Here is a 15,976-nt window from a genome sequence, read left to right as displayed (position 1 = left end):
GGTACAATGTGAAGGTTAGGGTTAGTGTGAGACTTAGTGTTAGGTATAGGCTGAGGGTTAGGATTAGGGTTAGGGTTATTGTTAGTGTTAGGGTTAGGCTGAGGGTGAGTGTGAGGATGAGGATTAGGATATGGTTTAAGTTTAGGGTTAGTGTGAGGGTTAGGGTTAGGGTTAGACTTAGGTTGAGTTTAAGGATTAGGGTGAGGATGAGTATTAGGGTTAGGGTGAGGATTATGGTGAGGGTGAGGATGAGTGTTAGGGTTAGGATGAGGATTATGGTGAGGGTGAATGTAAGGGTGAGGGATAGTTTTAGGGTTAGAATTAGGGTGAGGGCTAGGGTGAGGGTGAGTTTTAGGGTGAGGTTTAGGTTGAGGGTGAGGGTTTGGGTTAGGTAAGGGTTAGGGTTAGGTTGAGAGTTAGCATGAGGTTGAGGATTAGGGTGAGTGTTTTTGTTATAATGAGGGTTAGGGTTAGGGTGAGGGTTAGGGTTTGGGTTATTGTAATGGTTTGAGTTATTGTTAGGGTTAAGATTAGCCTGAGGTTGAGTGTGAGGGTGAGTGTTAGGTTTAGGTTTAGGTTTAGGGTTAGTGTGAGGATTAGGTTTAGTGTGAGGTTTAGGGTTATGTTTAGGTTTGACTTAGGGAGAGTGTAAGGATTAGGGTGAGAGTTAGGGTGAGGATGAGGGTTAGGGTTAGGGTTAGGATTATGGTGAGGATGAGGGTGAAGGTTAGAGTTAGGGTGAGGTTGAGTGTGAGGGTTATGGATAGTTTAGGATTAGGGTGAGGGTGAGGGTTAGGCTTTCGATTAGTGTTAAGGTTAGGGTTAGTTTGTAGGTAAGAGTGAGGGTTAGAGTTATGGTTAGGGTTGGGGTGAGGGCTAGGGTGAGGATGAGTGTAAGGGTGAGGTTTAGGTTGAGGGTGAAGGTTTGGGTTAGGTAAGGGTTAGGGTTAGGGTGAGAATTTGGATGAGGTTGAGGATTAGGTTGAGGGTTTGGGTTAGCGTGAGGGTTAGGGTTAGGGTTAGGCTGAGGGTTAGGGTTAGGGTTATGTTTAGGGTGAGGGTGAGGGATAGGGTGAGGGTGAGTTTTCGGGTGAGGCTGAGGGTTAGCGTTAGGTTTAGGATTAGGATTAGTGTTAGGGTGAGGGTGACGGTGAGGTTTAGGCTGTAGGTGAGGGTTAGGGTTAGTGTGAGGGTTAGGGTGAGGGTGAGAGTTATGGTGAGGCTGAGGGTTAGGATGAAGTTTAGGGTTAGGGTTATGGTGAGGTTTAGGTTGAGGGGTAGGGTTAAGATTAGGTGAGTGTTAGTGTTATTGTGAGGTTTAGGTTTAGGTTTAGGAGTAGGGTTAGGTTCAGGGTAAGGGTAAGGTTTAGGGTTAGGGGTAGGGTTAAGATGAGGTTGAGGGTTAGGTTTAGGATTAGGGTTAGGGTTATTGTAGGCTGTGGGTTAGGGTTAGGGTTAGGGTTAGGGTTAGGTTTAGGGTTAGCATGAGGGTGACGGTTGAGGTTATGATTAGGTTTAGGTTTAGGGTGAGGGTTGGTTTAGAATTAGTGTTAGGGTTAGGGTTAGGCTTAGGGTGAGGGTGAGCTTGAGGGTGAGGGTTAGGGTTAGTGTGAGGGTTAGGATAAGGGTGAGGGATAGTGTTAGGGTTAGGGTTAGGGTGAGAGTTAGGGTTAGGGTTAGGCTTAGGGTCAGGGTGAGGGTGAGGGTTAGGGTTAGATTTAGGGTGAGGGTTAGATTTAGGGTTAGTTGGGTGAGGGTTAGGATGAGGGTTAGGATTAGTGTTAGGGTTATGGTGAGTGTTAGGGTGAGGTTAGGGTTAATGTTAGGTTTAGGGTTAGGGTGAGGGTGAGGGTTAGGCTTAGGGTGAGCGTTAGGTTGAGGGTTAGGGTTAGGGGTAAGGTTAGGATGAGGGTGAGGGTTAGGGTTAGGATTAGGGTTAGGGTTATTGTAGGCTGAGGGTGAGGTTGAGGGTGAGGGTTAGGGTTAGTGTTAGGTTTAGGTTTAGGGTGAGGCCTAGGGTGAGGGTGAGAGTTAGTATGAGGTTGAAGGTGAGGTTGAGGTTGAGCTTAGTGTTAGGGTAAGGGTTAGGTTTCGGTTTAGGGTGAGTATTAGGATGAGGGTGAAGGCTAGGGTGAGGGTTAAGGTTAGGGTGAGGGTTAGGTTGAGGCTTAGGGTGAGGGTTAGGGTGAGTTTTCGGTTAGGGAGAGGGTTAGGGTTAGGATTTTGTTAGGGTTAGGTTTAGGGTGAGGGTTAGGCTGAGTGTTAGTTTTAGGATTAGTGTTAGTGTTAGGGTTAGGGTGAGGTTTAGGGTGAGGGTTAGGGTTAGTGTGAGGGTTAGGGTTAGTGTGAGTGTTAGGGTTAGGGTGAAGGTGAGGGTTAGGGTTAGGGTTAGGGTGAGGGTTAGGGTTACGGTTAGGGTTAGAGTTAGGGTGAGGTTGAGAGTTAGGTTTAGGATTAGTGTTAGTGTTAGGGTTAGGCTTAGGGTGAGAGTGAGGGTGTGCTTTTGGTTTAGGGTGAAGTTTAGGGTTAAGGTTATGGTGAGGGTTACTGTTACGGTGATATTTTGGGTGAGGGTGAGGGTTAGTTTGAGGATGAGGGTTTGGTTGAGGGTGAGGATTAGGGTGTGGGTGAGGGTTAGAGTGACAGTGAGGGTTAGGGTCACAGTGAGGGTTAGGGTTAGGGTGAGGGTTAGTGTTAGGAGAGGGTTTCGGACTAGGGTTGTGATGGTTAGGGTTACGGTTAGGTGAGGGTTAGGTTTAGGAGAGGGTTTAGGGTTAAGTTTAGGGTTAGGGTTAGTGTGAGTGTTAGGGTTATGGTTAGTTTAGTGTGAGGGTGAGGGTGAGGGTCAGGGTTAGGTTTAGGGTGAGGGTTAGGATTAGGGTTAGGATGAGGGTTAGGGTGAGGGTTAGGGTTAGGGTTAGGGTAAGTGTTAGTGTTAGTTTTAGGGTTAGGGTTAGGGTTGTGATGGTTAGGGTTAGGATTCAGTGACATTTAGGATTAGGGTTAGGGTTAGGTACAATGTGAAGGTTAGGGTTAGGGTGAGCCTTATTTTTAGGTTTAGGGTGAGGGTTAGAATTAGGGTTAGGCTTATTGTTAGTGTTAGGGTTAGGCTGAGGGTGAGTTTGAGGGTGAGGATTAAGGTACGGTTTAAGTTTATTGTAAGTGTGAGGGTTAGGGATAGGTTCAGACTTAGGGTGAGAGTTACGGTGAGAATGACTGTTAGGGTTAGGGTGAGGATTATGGTGAGGGTGAAGGTAAGGGTGAGGGTAAGTTTTAGGGTGAGGATTAGGGTGAGGGCTAGGGTGAGGGTGAGATCTAGGGTAAGGTTTAGGTTGAGGGTGACGGTTTGGGTTAAGTTGAGAGTTAGGATGAAGTTCAGATTTAGGGTGAGGGTTTTTGTTATAATGAGGGTTAGGGTTAGGGTGAGGGTTAAGGTTAGGGTTACTGTAAGGGTTTGGGTTATTGTTAGGGTTAGGATTAGGCTGAGGGTGAGTGTGAGGGTGAGGGTTAGGTTTAGGTTTAGGTTTAGGGTTAGTGTGAGGTTTAGAGATAATGCGAGGGTTAGGGTTAGGGTTAGGGTTTAACTTAGGGAGAGTGTAAGGATTAGGGTGAGTGTTAGGGTGAGCATGAGGGTTAGGGTTAGGGTTAAGATTATGATGAGGATGAGGGTGAAGGTTAGAGTTAGGGTGAGGGTGAGTGTGAGGGTTAGGGTTAGTGTTAGCTTTAGGGTGAGGGTGAGTGTTAGGCTTTCGATGAGGGTTAAGGTTAGGGTTAGGTTGTAGGTAAGGTCAGGGTTAGAGTTATGGTTAGGGTTGGGGTGAGGCCTAGGGTGAGGATGAATGTTAGGGTGAGATTTAGGTTAAGGGTGAGGGTTTGGGTTAGGTATGGATTAGGGTTAGGGTGAGAATTTGGATGAGGGTGAGGATTAGGTTGAGGGTTTGGGTTAGCGTGAGGGTTAGGGTTAGGGTTAGGGTGAGGGTTAGGGTTAGGGTGATGTTTAGTGTGAGGATGAGCGATAGGGTGAGGTTAGGGTTCGGGTGAGGCTGAGGGTTAGTGTTAGGTTAAGATTAGGATTAGTGTTAGGGTGAGGGTGAAGGTGAGGGTTAGTCTGTGGGTGAGGGTTAGGGTTAGTGTGAGGGTTAGGGTGACGGTGAGGGTTATGGTGAGGCTGAGGGTTAGGATTAAGGTTAGGGTGAGGGTTAGGGTTAGGGTTAGTGTTAGCGGGAGGGTTAGAATGAGGGGTATGGTTAAGATTAGGAGAGTGTTCGTGTTATTGTGAGGGTTAGATTTAGGTTTAGGAGTAGAGTTAGGTTGAGGGTAACTGTTGGGGTGAGGGTTAGTGTGAGGGTTAGGGTTACAGTTAGGTTTAGGGTTATGGTTAATTTGAGGGTAAGGGTAAGTGCTAGGGTTAGGGGTAGGGTTAAGATGAGGTTGAGGGTTAGAGTTAGGATTAGGGTTATGGTTATTGTAGGCTGAGGTTGATGGTTAGGGTTAGGGTTAGGGTTATGTTTAGGGTGAGGGTTAGGGTGAGGGTGAGAGTTAGTGTGAGGGTGAAGGTGATGTTGAGGTTGAGCTTAGGGTTAAGGTAATGGTTAGGGTTAGGTTTAGGGCGAGGATTAGGATGAGGGTGAAGGTTAGGGTGAGGGTTAGTGTTAGGGTGAGGGTTAGGTTGAGGGTTAGGTTGAGAGTTAGGGTGAGTTTTCGTTTAGAGTGATTGTAAGGTTTAGGCTTTGATTAGGTTTAGGGTTAGGGTTATGTTTAGGGTTAGCTTGAGGTTGAGGGTTCAGGATAGGATTAGGGTTAGGGTTAGGGTTAGGCTGAGGGTTAGGTTTAGAATTATTGTTAGGGTTAGGGTTAGGCTTAGGGTGAGGTTAAGCTTGAGGGTGAGGGTTAGGGTTAGTGTGAGGGTTAGGATAAGTGTGAGGGATAGTGTTAGGGTTAGGGTTAGGTTTAGGGTGAGAGTTAGGGTTAGGGTTAGACTAAGGATGAGGGTGAGGGTGAGGGTTAGGTTTAGTTTTAGGGTTAGGATTATTGTAGGCTGAGGGTGTGGTTGAGGGTGAGGGTTAGGGTTATTGTTAGGGTTAGGTTTAGTGTGAGGGCTAGGGTAAAGGTGAGAGTTAGTGTGAGGGTGAAGGTGAGTTTGAGGTTGAGCTTAGGATTAGGGTAAAGGTTAGGAGTAGGTTTAGGGTGAGGATTAGGATGAGGTTGAAGGCTAGGGTGAGGGTTAAGTTTAGTGTGAGGGTTAGATTGAGGCTTAGGGTGAGTGTTAGGGTGAGTTTTCAGTTAGGGAGAGGGTTAAGGTTTGGGTTTGGTTAGGATTAGGGTTAGGCTGAGGGTGAGGGTTAGGGTTATGGTGAGGGTTAGGTTTAGCGTTAGGGTTAGGGTTTGGGTGAGGGTGAGGGTGAAGGTTAGGATTAGGGTTAAGGTTATTGTTAGGTTTAGGGTTAGGCTGAGGGTGAGTGTGAGGATGAGGGTGAGGGTTAGGGTTATGGTTAGGTTTAGGTTTAAGGTGAGGTTTAGGGTTAGTGTGAGGGTTAGGCTTAGGGTTAGGATTAGACCTAGGGTGAGGGTAAGGGTTAGAGTGAGAATGAGGGTTAGGGTTAGTGTTAGGGTTAGGGTGAGGGTGAGGATTAGGGTTAAGGTTAGGGTGAGTGTTAGGTTTAGGGTTAGGATGAGGGTTAGGGTGATGGTTAGGGTTAGGTTTAGAGTGAGGGTGAGGGTTAGTGTTAGTGTTAGGGTTAGGGTGAGGATTGTGATGGTTAGTGTTAGGGTTAGGTGAGGGTTAGTGGTAGGGTTAGGGTTAGGTTGAGGGTGAGGGGTTGGATTAGGGTTAGTGTTATTGTTAGGGTATGTTTTAGGCTGAGGGTGAGTGTGAGGGTGAGGGTGAGGGTTAGGGTTATTGTTAGGGTTAGGGTTAGGCTGAGGGTTAGTGTGAGGGGAGGGTTAGGGTTAGGTTTAGGTTGAGGGTTAGGGTGAGTTTTAGGGTTAATGTGAGGGTTAGGGTTAGGGTTAGGTTTTGACTGAGGGTGAGGTTATAGAGTAGGGTGAGCTTTAGGGTGAGGATGAGGGTTAGGGATATGGTTAGGATTATGGTGATGGTGAGGTTTAGGGTGAGGGTTAGGATGAGGGTTAGGATTAGGGTGAGTTTTAGGGTTAGGTTTAGGATTAGGGTAAGGGTGAGTGTGAAGGTTAGGGTTAGTGTTAGGTTTAGGGCGAGGATTAGGATGAGGGTGAGGTTTAGGTTGAGGGTGAGGGTGAGGGTTATGGTGAGGTTTAGGGTTAGTGTGAGGGTTAAGGTTAGGGTTAGACTTAGGATGAGGGTAAGGGTTAGGGTGAGAGTTAGGGTGAGGGTTAGGGTTAGAGTTAGGGTGAGAAATTATGGTGAGGGTGATGGTGAAGGTTAGGGTTAGTGTGAGGGTGAGGGTTAGGGTTAGGGTTAGGGTGAGAAATTATGGTGAGGGTGATGGTGATGGTTAGGGTTAGTGTGAGGGTTAGGTTTAGGCTGAGGGTTAGGGTTAGGAGTAGGTTTAGGGTTTCAGTTAGTGTTAGGTTTATGGTTAGGATAAGGCCTAGGGTGAGGGTGAGGGTGAGGGTTAGGATTAGTATAGGCTGAGGATTAGGGTTAGGGTTAGGGTGAGGTTGAGGGTTAAGCTGAAGTGTAGGTTTAGTGTTTGGGAGAGGGATCGGTTTAGTGTGAGGTTTAGGGTTAGGTATAGGGTTAATATTAGGGTGAGGGCAAGGGTTAAGGTGAGGGTTATGTTTATGATGAGGGTGAGGGTTAGCATTAGGGTTAGGATGAGGTTTGGGTGAGGGTTAGGGTTAGGGTTAGGCTTAGGCTTAGGGTTAGGTTTAGGGTGAATGTGAAGGTTAGTGTTAGGTTAGGTTGAGGGTTAGGGTTAGGGTGAGGTTAAGGGTAGGTATTAGGGTTAGGGTGAGAGAGGGGTTTAGGGTTAGGGTTAGGGTTAAAGTGAGGGTGAGGGTTAGGTTTAGAATTAGTGTTAGGATTAGTGTTAGGCTTAGGGTGAGGGTGAGGGTGTGGGTTAGGGTTAGGATTAGTGTTAGGATTAGGGTGAGCATGAGGGTGAGTGTTAGGGTTAGGATTAGTGTTAGTGTTAGGGTGAGTGTTAGTATTCTTGTGAGGGTTAGGTTTAGGGTTAGAGGTAGGTTGTGGCTTAGGTTTAGGGTGAGAGTAAGGGTTAGGGTGAGGGTTAGGGTGAGAGTGAGGGTTAGGGTTAGCCTGAGTGTTAGTGTGAGGATTACGGTGAGGGTGAAAGATAGGGTTAGGGTTTGGGTGAGAGTTAGGGTTAGGGGTAGGGTGAGGGTAAGGGTGAGGTTGAGGGTTAGGCTGAGAGTGATTTTTAGGAATTGCGTGAGTGTTAGGGTGCGAGTTATAGTGAGGGATAGGGTTTGGGTTTGGCTTAGGTTTAGCGTTAGGGTTAGGGTGAAGGTGAGGGTTAAGGTTAGGGTGAGGGTTAGTTTTAGGGTTAGGGTTAGGTTAGGGTACAGTTAGGGTTAGGGTTATGGTTAGAGTTAGGGTTAGGCTAAGGGTGACTCTGAGGATGTGGTTGAGTGTTAGGGTTAGGTTTGGGTTTAGGTTTAGGGTGAGGTTTAGGGTTAGTTTGAGGGTTAGGGTTGGTGTTAGGTTTAGACTTAATGTGAGGGTAAGGGTTAGGGTGAGTGTTAGGGTGAGGATGGGTTTTAGGGTTAGGGTTAGTGTTAGGATTATAGTGAGTGTGAGAGTTAGGGTGAGGGTGAGGGTTTGGATTAGGGTGAGGGTTAGGGTCAGTGTTAGTATTATGGTATTGTTGAGTGTGAGGGTTAGGGTTAGTTTTATGGTTAGGGTTAGGGTGATGTTTAGGGTGATGGTGAGGGTGTGTGTTCTGGTGAGGGTGAGGTTAAGTGTTAGGGTAAGGGTTAGAGTTAGGGTTAGGGTTAGGGTTATGGTGAGGGTGAGGGTTAGAATTAAGGTTAGGATGAGGGTTAGGGTGAGGGTTAGGGTTAGGGTTTGGGTTTGAGTGAGGGTGAGGGTGTGGGTGAAGATTATAGTTAAGGTTAGGGTGAGGGTTAGGGTAAGGGTGAGGCTAATCATTAGGGTTAGGGTTAGGGTGAGGGTGAGGGTGAGGATGAGGTTTAGGGTGAGGGTGTGGTTTATGTTTAGGATTAGGGTTAGGGTTAGGGTTAGGCTGAGTGTTAGTTTTAGGATTAGTGTTGGGGTAGGGTTAAGCTTAGGGTGAGGGTGAGGGTGAGGGTTAGGTTTAGTTTTAGGGTGAGGGTTAGGTTTAGGGTTAGGGTTATGGTGAAGTTAGGGTTAATGTTAGGGTGAGGGTTAGGGTTAAGGTGAGGGTTAGAATGAGGGTTAGGTTTAGAGTGAGGGTTAGAGTCACGTTAGGGTTAGGGTTAGGCTTAGGGTAAGGGTTAGGTTGAGGGTTAGGGTGAGAGTGAGGTTAAGGATTAGCATGAGTGTTACGGTGAGGGTTAGGATTAGTTTTTGGGTTAAGGTAGGGTTAGAGTAATTGTGAAGTTATTGGTTAGGCTTAGGGTGAGGGTTAGGTTTAGGTTTAGGTTTAGGGTTAAGATTAGGGTGAGGGTGAGGGTTAGGATTAGGGTTAGTGTTATTGATAGGGTTAGGTTTAGGCTGAGGGTGAGTGTGAGTGTGAGGGTGACGGTTAGGGTTAGGTTGAGATTTAGGGTTAGTGTGAGGTTCAGGGTTAGTGTGAGGGTTAGGGTTAGGATTAGGTTTAGACTTAGGATTAGGTTAAGTTTTGAGTTAGGGTTATGTGAGTGTTAAGGTGAGTTTAGGGTTAATGTTAGGGTTAGGGTGAGGGTGAGGATGAGGGTGAGGGTTAGGGTTAGGGTGAGGGTGAGTTTGAGGGTTATGGAGAGGTTTAGTGTGAGGGTGAGGGTTAGAGTTAGCCTTAGGGTTAGGGTGAGGTTTGGGCTGAGGGTTAGGGTTAAGTTTAGGTTTAGGATGAGGGTGAGGGTTAGGGTTAGGTTTAGGGTTAATGTGAGTTTTAGCGTGAGGGTTGGGGTTCGATGAGGATTAGCGTTAGGGTGAGGTTTAGGGTTAAGTTTTGGTAAGGGATATAGTTAAGGTGAAGGTGAGGGTGAGGGTTAGGTATAGGATTAGGGTTAGGGTTAGGGTTACGATTATGATTAGGGTTAGGCTTAGACTGAGGGTGAGGGTGAGGGTGAGGTGTTGTTGTAGGGTGAGGGTTAGGGTTAGGTTTAGGGTGAGCGTGAGGGTGAGGGTTAGGTTTAGTGTTAGGGTTAGGATGAGTGTTAGGGTGAGGGGTAGTGTTACGGTAAGGGTGAGGTTTAGATTTAGTGTGAGGGTTAGGGTTAGGGTTAGGTTTAGTGTTAGGTTTAGGGTAAGCGTTAGTGTGAGGGTTATGGTGAGGGTTAGGGTTAGGATTAGGGTTAGGGTGAGGGTGAGGGTTAGGTTGAGGGTGAGTGTTAGGTTTAGGGTTAGTGTTAGGGTGAGGTTTAGGGTCAGAGTGAGGTTTAGTGTTAGAGTTAGGATGAGGGTGACGGTTCAGGTGCGGGTTATGCTTAAGGTTAGAATTATGGTGATGGTGAGTGTTAGGGTTAGGTTTAGGGATTGGGTGAGGCTGAGGGTGAGTGTTATGGTTAGGATTAAAGTTATGGTTAGGGTTAGGGTGAGGGTAAGGGTGAGGGTGAGGGTTAGGAGTAGGGTTAGGGTGAGGGTAAATATTAGAGTGAGGGTTAGGATGAGAGTGAGGGTTAGGTTTAGCCTGAGTGTTAGGGTGAGGGTTAGCATGAGGGTTTGGATGAGGTGTAGGTTTATTGTTATGGAGAGGTGTAGGTTTAGTCTGAGTGTTAGTGTTAGGGTTAACGTTAGTGTTAGCGTGAGGTAAGGGTTAGGCTAGGGTTGGGGTTAGGGTTAGGATTAGGGTGTGGTTTAGGGTTAGTGTGAGGATTAGTGTTAGGGTTAGGTTTAGGGTTAGGGTGTGGGGTAGGGTTAGGGTTAAGGTTAGTGTTATGGTTAGTGTGAGGGTTAGGGTTAGGGTTGGTGTTCGGTTTAGGGTGACTGTAAAGGTTAGGTTAAGTGTTAGGGTTAGGGTGAGGGTTAGGGTTAAGGGGAGGGTAAGGGGTAGCTTGAGGGTTAGGGTGAGGGTTAGGGTTCGGTTTAGGGTGAGGGCTAGGGTGAGGGTGAGGGTTAAGGTTAGGGTTAGCGTTAGGGTTAGCATTAGGGTGAGGGTGAGGGTTAGATTAAGTTTTAGGACTAGTGTTAAGTTTAATGTTAGGCTTAGGGTGAGTGTGAGAGTGAAGTTGAGGGAGAGGGTTAGGTTTACAGTTAGGGTTAGGGTTCGGTTGGGGGTTAGAGTTAGTGTGATGTTTAAGGTAGGGTGAGGTTTAGGGTTAGGGTGAGTGTTTGCGTGAGGGTGAGGATTAGGGTGTGGGTGAGGGTTAGTGTTAGGGTGAGGGTTAGGATGACGGTGAGGGGAGGGTGAGGGGGAGGGTTACGGTTAGGGTTATGGTTAGGGTGAGGGATAAGTTGAAATTTAGGGTTAGGATTAGGGTTACGATTAGTGTGAGGGTTAGGGTTAGGGTTAGGGTTAGAGTGAGTGTTAGGGTTAGTGAGAGGTTTAGGGTGAGGGAGAGAGAGTTAGCCTTAGGTTTAGGGTGAGGGTTAGGGTGAGGGTTAAGGTTAGGTTTATGGTTAGGGTCATGGTGAGGGTGAGGGTTAGGGTTAAGGTTTGTGTGATTGTGAGTGTGAGGGTTAGGGTTCGGTGAGGTTTAGAGTTAGGGTGAGGGTTAGAGTTGGGTAAGGGTTAGAGTTAGGGTGAGGCTGAGGGTGATGTTTAGGGTGAGGATTAGTGTTAGTGTTAGGGTTAGGATTAGGGTTAGATTTAGGGTTACACGGAGGGTGATGGTGAGGGTGAGGGTGAGGTTTTAGATTAGGGTGAAGGTTAGGGTTAGGGTGAGGCTTAGAGTTAGGGTTAGGTTTAGAATGAGTGTTAGGTTGAGGGGTAGGGTTACAGTTAGGGTGAAGTTTAGTGTTAATGTGAGGGTTAGGGTTAGGTTTTGGGTTAGGGTTAGGGTGAGGATAAGGTTTAGGTTGAGGTTAATGTGAGGGTGCGGGTTAGGGTTAGGGTTATTGTGAGGGTGAGGTTTAGGGTAAGGTTGAGGGTTAGGGTGAGGGTTAGGTTTAGGGTTAAGGTTTGGGTGAGGGTTAGGGTGAATGTAAGGGTAGGGTTGAGGGTTAGAGTGAGGGTGAGTGTTAGGTTTAAGGATAGGGTCAGGGTGAGTGTCAGGGTCAGTCTGAGAGTCAGTGTTAGGGTGAGGGTTAGGGTTAGGGTAAGGGTTAGGTTTAGGTTTAGGGTTGAGGTTAGGGTTAGAGTTAGTGTTTGGGTGAGGGTTAGGGTAAGGTTTAGTGTTAGGTTAAGGGTTATTGTTAGGGATAGGTTGAAGGTGAGGGTGAGGGTGAGGTTTAGGGTTAGGGGTAGGTTTAGGGTGAGGGTGAAATTGAGAATTAAGGTTAGGATTAGGATTAGGGTTAAGGTTAGACTGAGGGGGAGGGGGCGGTTTAGGGATAGGGTTAGGTTTAGGGTTAGGGTTAGGGATAGGGTTAGGGTTAGTGTTATTGTTAGGGTTAGGGTGACGGTGAAAGTGAGGGGAGGGTTAGGTTTAGTGTTAGGGTTAGGGTTAAGGTGAGGGTGAGGTTTAGGGTTAGTGTGAGGTTTAAGATTAGGGTTCTGGTTCGGGTTCGGGATAGGTTTAGGGTTAGAGTTAGTGTGAGGGTTAGGGTTAGGGTAAGTGTTAGGGTTAGGGTTAGTGTGAGGGTTATGGTTAGGGTGATGTTAGGGTGAGGGTGATGGTTAGGGTTCGGGTGAGAGTTCGGGTGAGGTTTAGGGTTAGGATTAGATTTAGGGTGAGGGCTAGGTTGAGAGTGAGGGTTAGGGTTAGGGATAGGGTGAGACTTAGGGTTAGGGTTAGGGTTAGAGTGAGGGTTAGGTTTATTGTTAATGTTAGGTTTACGGTGACAGTAAGGGTTAGGGTTAGCATTACCTTTTGGGTGCGGGTTACTATGCGGGTTAGGATTAGGGTGAGAGTGAGTGTTAGGGTTAGCCAGAAAGTTAGGGTGAGGGTTAGGTTTAGGTTTAAGGTTATTTTTATGTTAGGGGTAGGTTGAGGGTGATGGTTAGGGTTAGGGTTAAGATGAGAGTTAGGGTTAGGTTTAGGGTCAGGCTTAGGTTTATTGTTAGGGTTCGGGTTAGGCTGAGGGTGAGGCTGACAGTGAGGGTGAGGGAGAGTTTTAGGGTTCGGCTTAGGTTTCGGGTGAGGGTGAGTGTGGGAGTTAGAGTTAGGTTTAGGATTAGGGTTAGGGTTAGGCGAAGGGTGAGGGTGAGGGTGAGGGTGAGGGTTAGGTTTAGGGTTAGGGAGAGGTTTAGGGTTAGTGTGAGGATTAGGGTGAGTGTTAGGGTTAGAATAAGGGTTAGGGTTAGGGTAAAGTTTAGGGTTAGGGTTAGGGTTAGGGTAAGACTTCGGTTTAGGGAGAGGGTTAGGGTGAGTGTTAGGCTGAGGAGTAGGGTTAGTGTAAGGGTTAGGGTTATTTTTAAGGTTAGGGTTAGAGTGAGAATGAAGGTTAGGGCTAGCATTACATTTTGGGTGAGGGTTATGGTGAGGGTTAGTGTTAGGGTTAGGTTTAGGGTAAGGTTAGGGTTATGTTAGGGTTAGGGTGAGGGTGAGGTTTATGGTTGGGTTAGGGTGAGAGTTAGGGTTAGGGTCAGGGTTGGGGTTATTGTTAGGGTTAGGTTTAGGCTGAGGGTGAGGCTGTCAGTGAGGGTGAGGGTGAGTTTTAGGGTAAGGGTTAGGTTTACGGTGAGGGTGAGTGTGGGGGTTATGGTTAGGATTAGGATTAGGGTTAGGGTTAGGTTGAGACTGAGGGTGAGGGTGAGGGTGAGGGTTAGGGTTAGGGTTAGGGTTGTAGTGAGGTTTAGGGTTAGTTTGAGGATTAGCGTTAGGGTGGGGTTAGGATAAGGTTTAGGATGAGTTTTAGGGGTAGAGTTAGGGTGAGGTTTAGGGTTAGTGTGAGGGTGAGGGTTAGGGTTAGGGTTAGGGTGAGGGGTAGGGTTAGGGTGAGGATAAGGGTTAGGTTGAAGTTTAGGGTTAGGGTTAGGTTTAGTGTGAGGGCTCGGGTGAGGGCCAGGGTTAGTTTTATGGATAGGAAAGCGTTAGGGAGAGTGTGAGGGTCAGATTTAAGTTTCGGATTAGTGTTTGGTTTATGGTTAGGCTTAGCCTTTGGGTGAGGGTGAGGGTGAGGGTGAGGGTTATTGTCAGATTTAGGGTTAGGGTAAGGTTTATGGTAAGGGTTAGGTTGAGTGTTAGGGTTAGGGTGAGGGTTAGGGTTAGGGTGAGGATAAGGATTAGGTTTAGGTTTAGTGTTTAGGTTTAGGTTTAGGTTTAGGGTTAGGGTGAGGGTTAGGGTTAGGGTGAGGATAAGGATTAGGTTTAGGTTTAGTGTTTGAGTCAGGGTTAGTGTTAGGACTAGGCTGAGGGTCAGGGTTAGTGTTAGGGTTAGGGTTAGCGTTAGAGACAGGGTGAGGTTGAGATTTAGGTTTGGGATTAGTGTTAGGTTTAGGGTTAAGCTTAGGGTTAGGGTGAGGGTGAGGGTGAGGGTTAGTGTCAGATTGAGGGTTAGGTTTAGGGTGAGGGTTAGGGTTAGTGTGATGTTTAAGGTGAGGGTGAGCTTTAAGGTGAGGATGAGTGTTCGGGTGAGGGTGAGGGTTAGGGTGTGGGTGAGGGTTATGGTTAGGGTGAGGGTTAGGTTGAGCTTTAGTGTTAGGCTTATGGTTATGTTTAGGATTAGTGTGAGGGTTAGGGTTAGTGTTAGGGTGAAGGAAAGGATTAGGGTGAGTTTTAGATTGAGGGTGAGGTTTAGGGTTAGTATTAGGGTTATAGTGAGGGTTAGGGTTAGTTTTAGGGTTAGGGTGATAGTGCGGGTTAGGGTTCGGGTGAAAGTTAGGGTTAGCGTGAGGCTTAGGGTTAGAGTTAGGGTTAGGGTGAGTTTTAGGGTGAGTGTTAGGATTTGGTTAGGGTTAGAGTTTGGGTGAGTGTTAAGGTTGGGTAAGGGTTAGAGTTAAGGTGAGGGTGAGGGTGAGGGCTAGGTTTAGGATTAGGGTTATGTTTAGGGTTAGATTGAGGGTGAGGGTGAGGGTGCCGGTGAAGGTTTGTGTTAGGGATAGAATTAGTGTGAGGGTGATGGTTAGGGTTAGGTTTAGGATTAGGATGAGTGTGTTAGTGTGAGGGTTAGGGTTAGGGTTAGTGTTAGGGTTAGGTTTAGGGTGAGGATTAGGGTTAGAGTTAGGGTGAGGATTCGTGTTAGGATTGGTGTTAGGGTGAGTTTTACGATTAGGTTTAGGGTTAGGGTGAGGGTTAGGGTGAGGAGTAATGTTAGGATGAGGGTGAGGTTGCAGGTGAGGTTTAGTGTTAGGGTAAGTGTTAGGCTGAGCGTGAGGGTGAGAGAGAGGGTTAGGTTCAGGATTAGGGTGAGGGTGAGGGTTAGGGTTAGGGTTAGGGTTAGTCATAGGTTGAGTGTTAGGTTTAAGTTTAGGGTTAGGGTTAGGGTGAGGGTGATGGATAGGCTGAGGGTTAGAGTTAGGGTTAGGGTGATGAAGTGGGTGAGGGTTAGGTTTAGGATTAGGGTTAACCTTTGGGTGAGGGTGAGGGTGAGAGTTAGCTTTAGGGTTCGTATGTTTATGTTTAGGTTAAGTGTGAGGGCGTGGGTGAGGGTTAGTGTTAGGGTGAGTGTGAGGGTTAGGATTAGTTTAGGGTGAGGGTGAGGGTGAGGGATAGGGTTAGGGTGAGGTTATAGGTTATGGTGAGGGTTAGGGTTAGTGTTAGGTTTAGGGTGATTGTGAGGGTGAGGGTTAGGGTTAGGGTTAGGGTTAGTGTTACGGTGAGGTTGAGGGTGAGATTTAGGTTTAGGGTTAGTATTAGGTTTAGGGTTAGGCTTAGGGTGAGTGTGAGGTTGAGGGTGAGGGTTAGGGTTAGGGTGAGTGTGAGGGTGAGGGTGAGGGTTAGGGCTAGGGTGAGGGTTATTGTGACAGTGAGGCTTAGGGTGAGGTTGAGAGTTTTGGTTAGGGTGAGGGTGAGGGTAAGGGTTAGGTTGAGTGTGAGGTTTAGGGTTAGGGTGAGGGTGAGGGTTACGGTTAGGGTTAGGGTGAAGGTTAGGCTTAGGATGACAGTGAGGGTGAGGGTTAGATTTAGCGTGAGGGTTAGTGTTAGGGTTAGGTTGAGCGTTCTCTTTAGGGTTCGGGTGAGGGTTCGAGTGAGGGTGAGGTTTAGGGTGTGGTTGAGTGTTAGGGATAGGATGATGGCTAGAGTTAGGGTGAGATTTAGGGTTAGCATTAGGGTTAAAGTTAGGGTGAGGGTTTGGGTTAGCGATAGGGTTAGGGTGAGTGTGAGGGTGAAATTTAGGGTTAGGGTTATGGTTAGGTTTAGGATTAGTGTGAGGGTTAAGGTAAGGGTTAGGGTCAGGGTTAGAGTGAGTATAAGGGTTAGGGTGAGGTTTAGGGTGAGCATGAGGGTTAGTGTTAGTGTTAGGGTTAGGGTGAGGTTTAGGGTGAGGGTGAGGGTCAGGGTTAGGGTTAGGGTTTGGTTTCTGGTGAGGGTGAGGGTTAGGGTAAGTTTTAGGGTTAGGGTTAGGCTTAGTGGAGGGTTAGGTTTGGGTTAGGGTTAGAGTTAGGGTGAGGGTTGGGGTTAGGATTAGGGTTAGGGTGAGGGTGAGGGTGAGGTTGAGGGTGAGGGTTAGAGTTACGGTTAGTGTTAGGCTGAGTGTGAGGATGAGGGTTAGGAATATGGTGAGGGTGAAAATTAGGATTAGGGTTAGTGTTAAACTAAAGTTGAGGGTTAGGGTTAGTGTTAGTCTTAGGGTTAGTGTTAGGGTGAGGGTGAGGGATAGGGTTAGGGTAAGGGTGAGGATTAAGGTGAAAGTTAGAGTTAGGGTTAGCGT

The sequence above is a fragment of the Dipodomys merriami genome, unplaced genomic scaffold (genome assembly GCF_024711535.1).
Source record: "Dipodomys merriami isolate MVZ:Mamm:240054 unplaced genomic scaffold, mDipMer1.0.p SCAF_47, whole genome shotgun sequence".
Lineage (NCBI taxonomy): Eukaryota > Metazoa > Chordata > Mammalia > Rodentia > Heteromyidae > Dipodomys > Dipodomys merriami.
The sequence above is the reverse complement of the archived record's forward strand: the minus strand, read 5'-3'. Positions refer to the sequence as shown.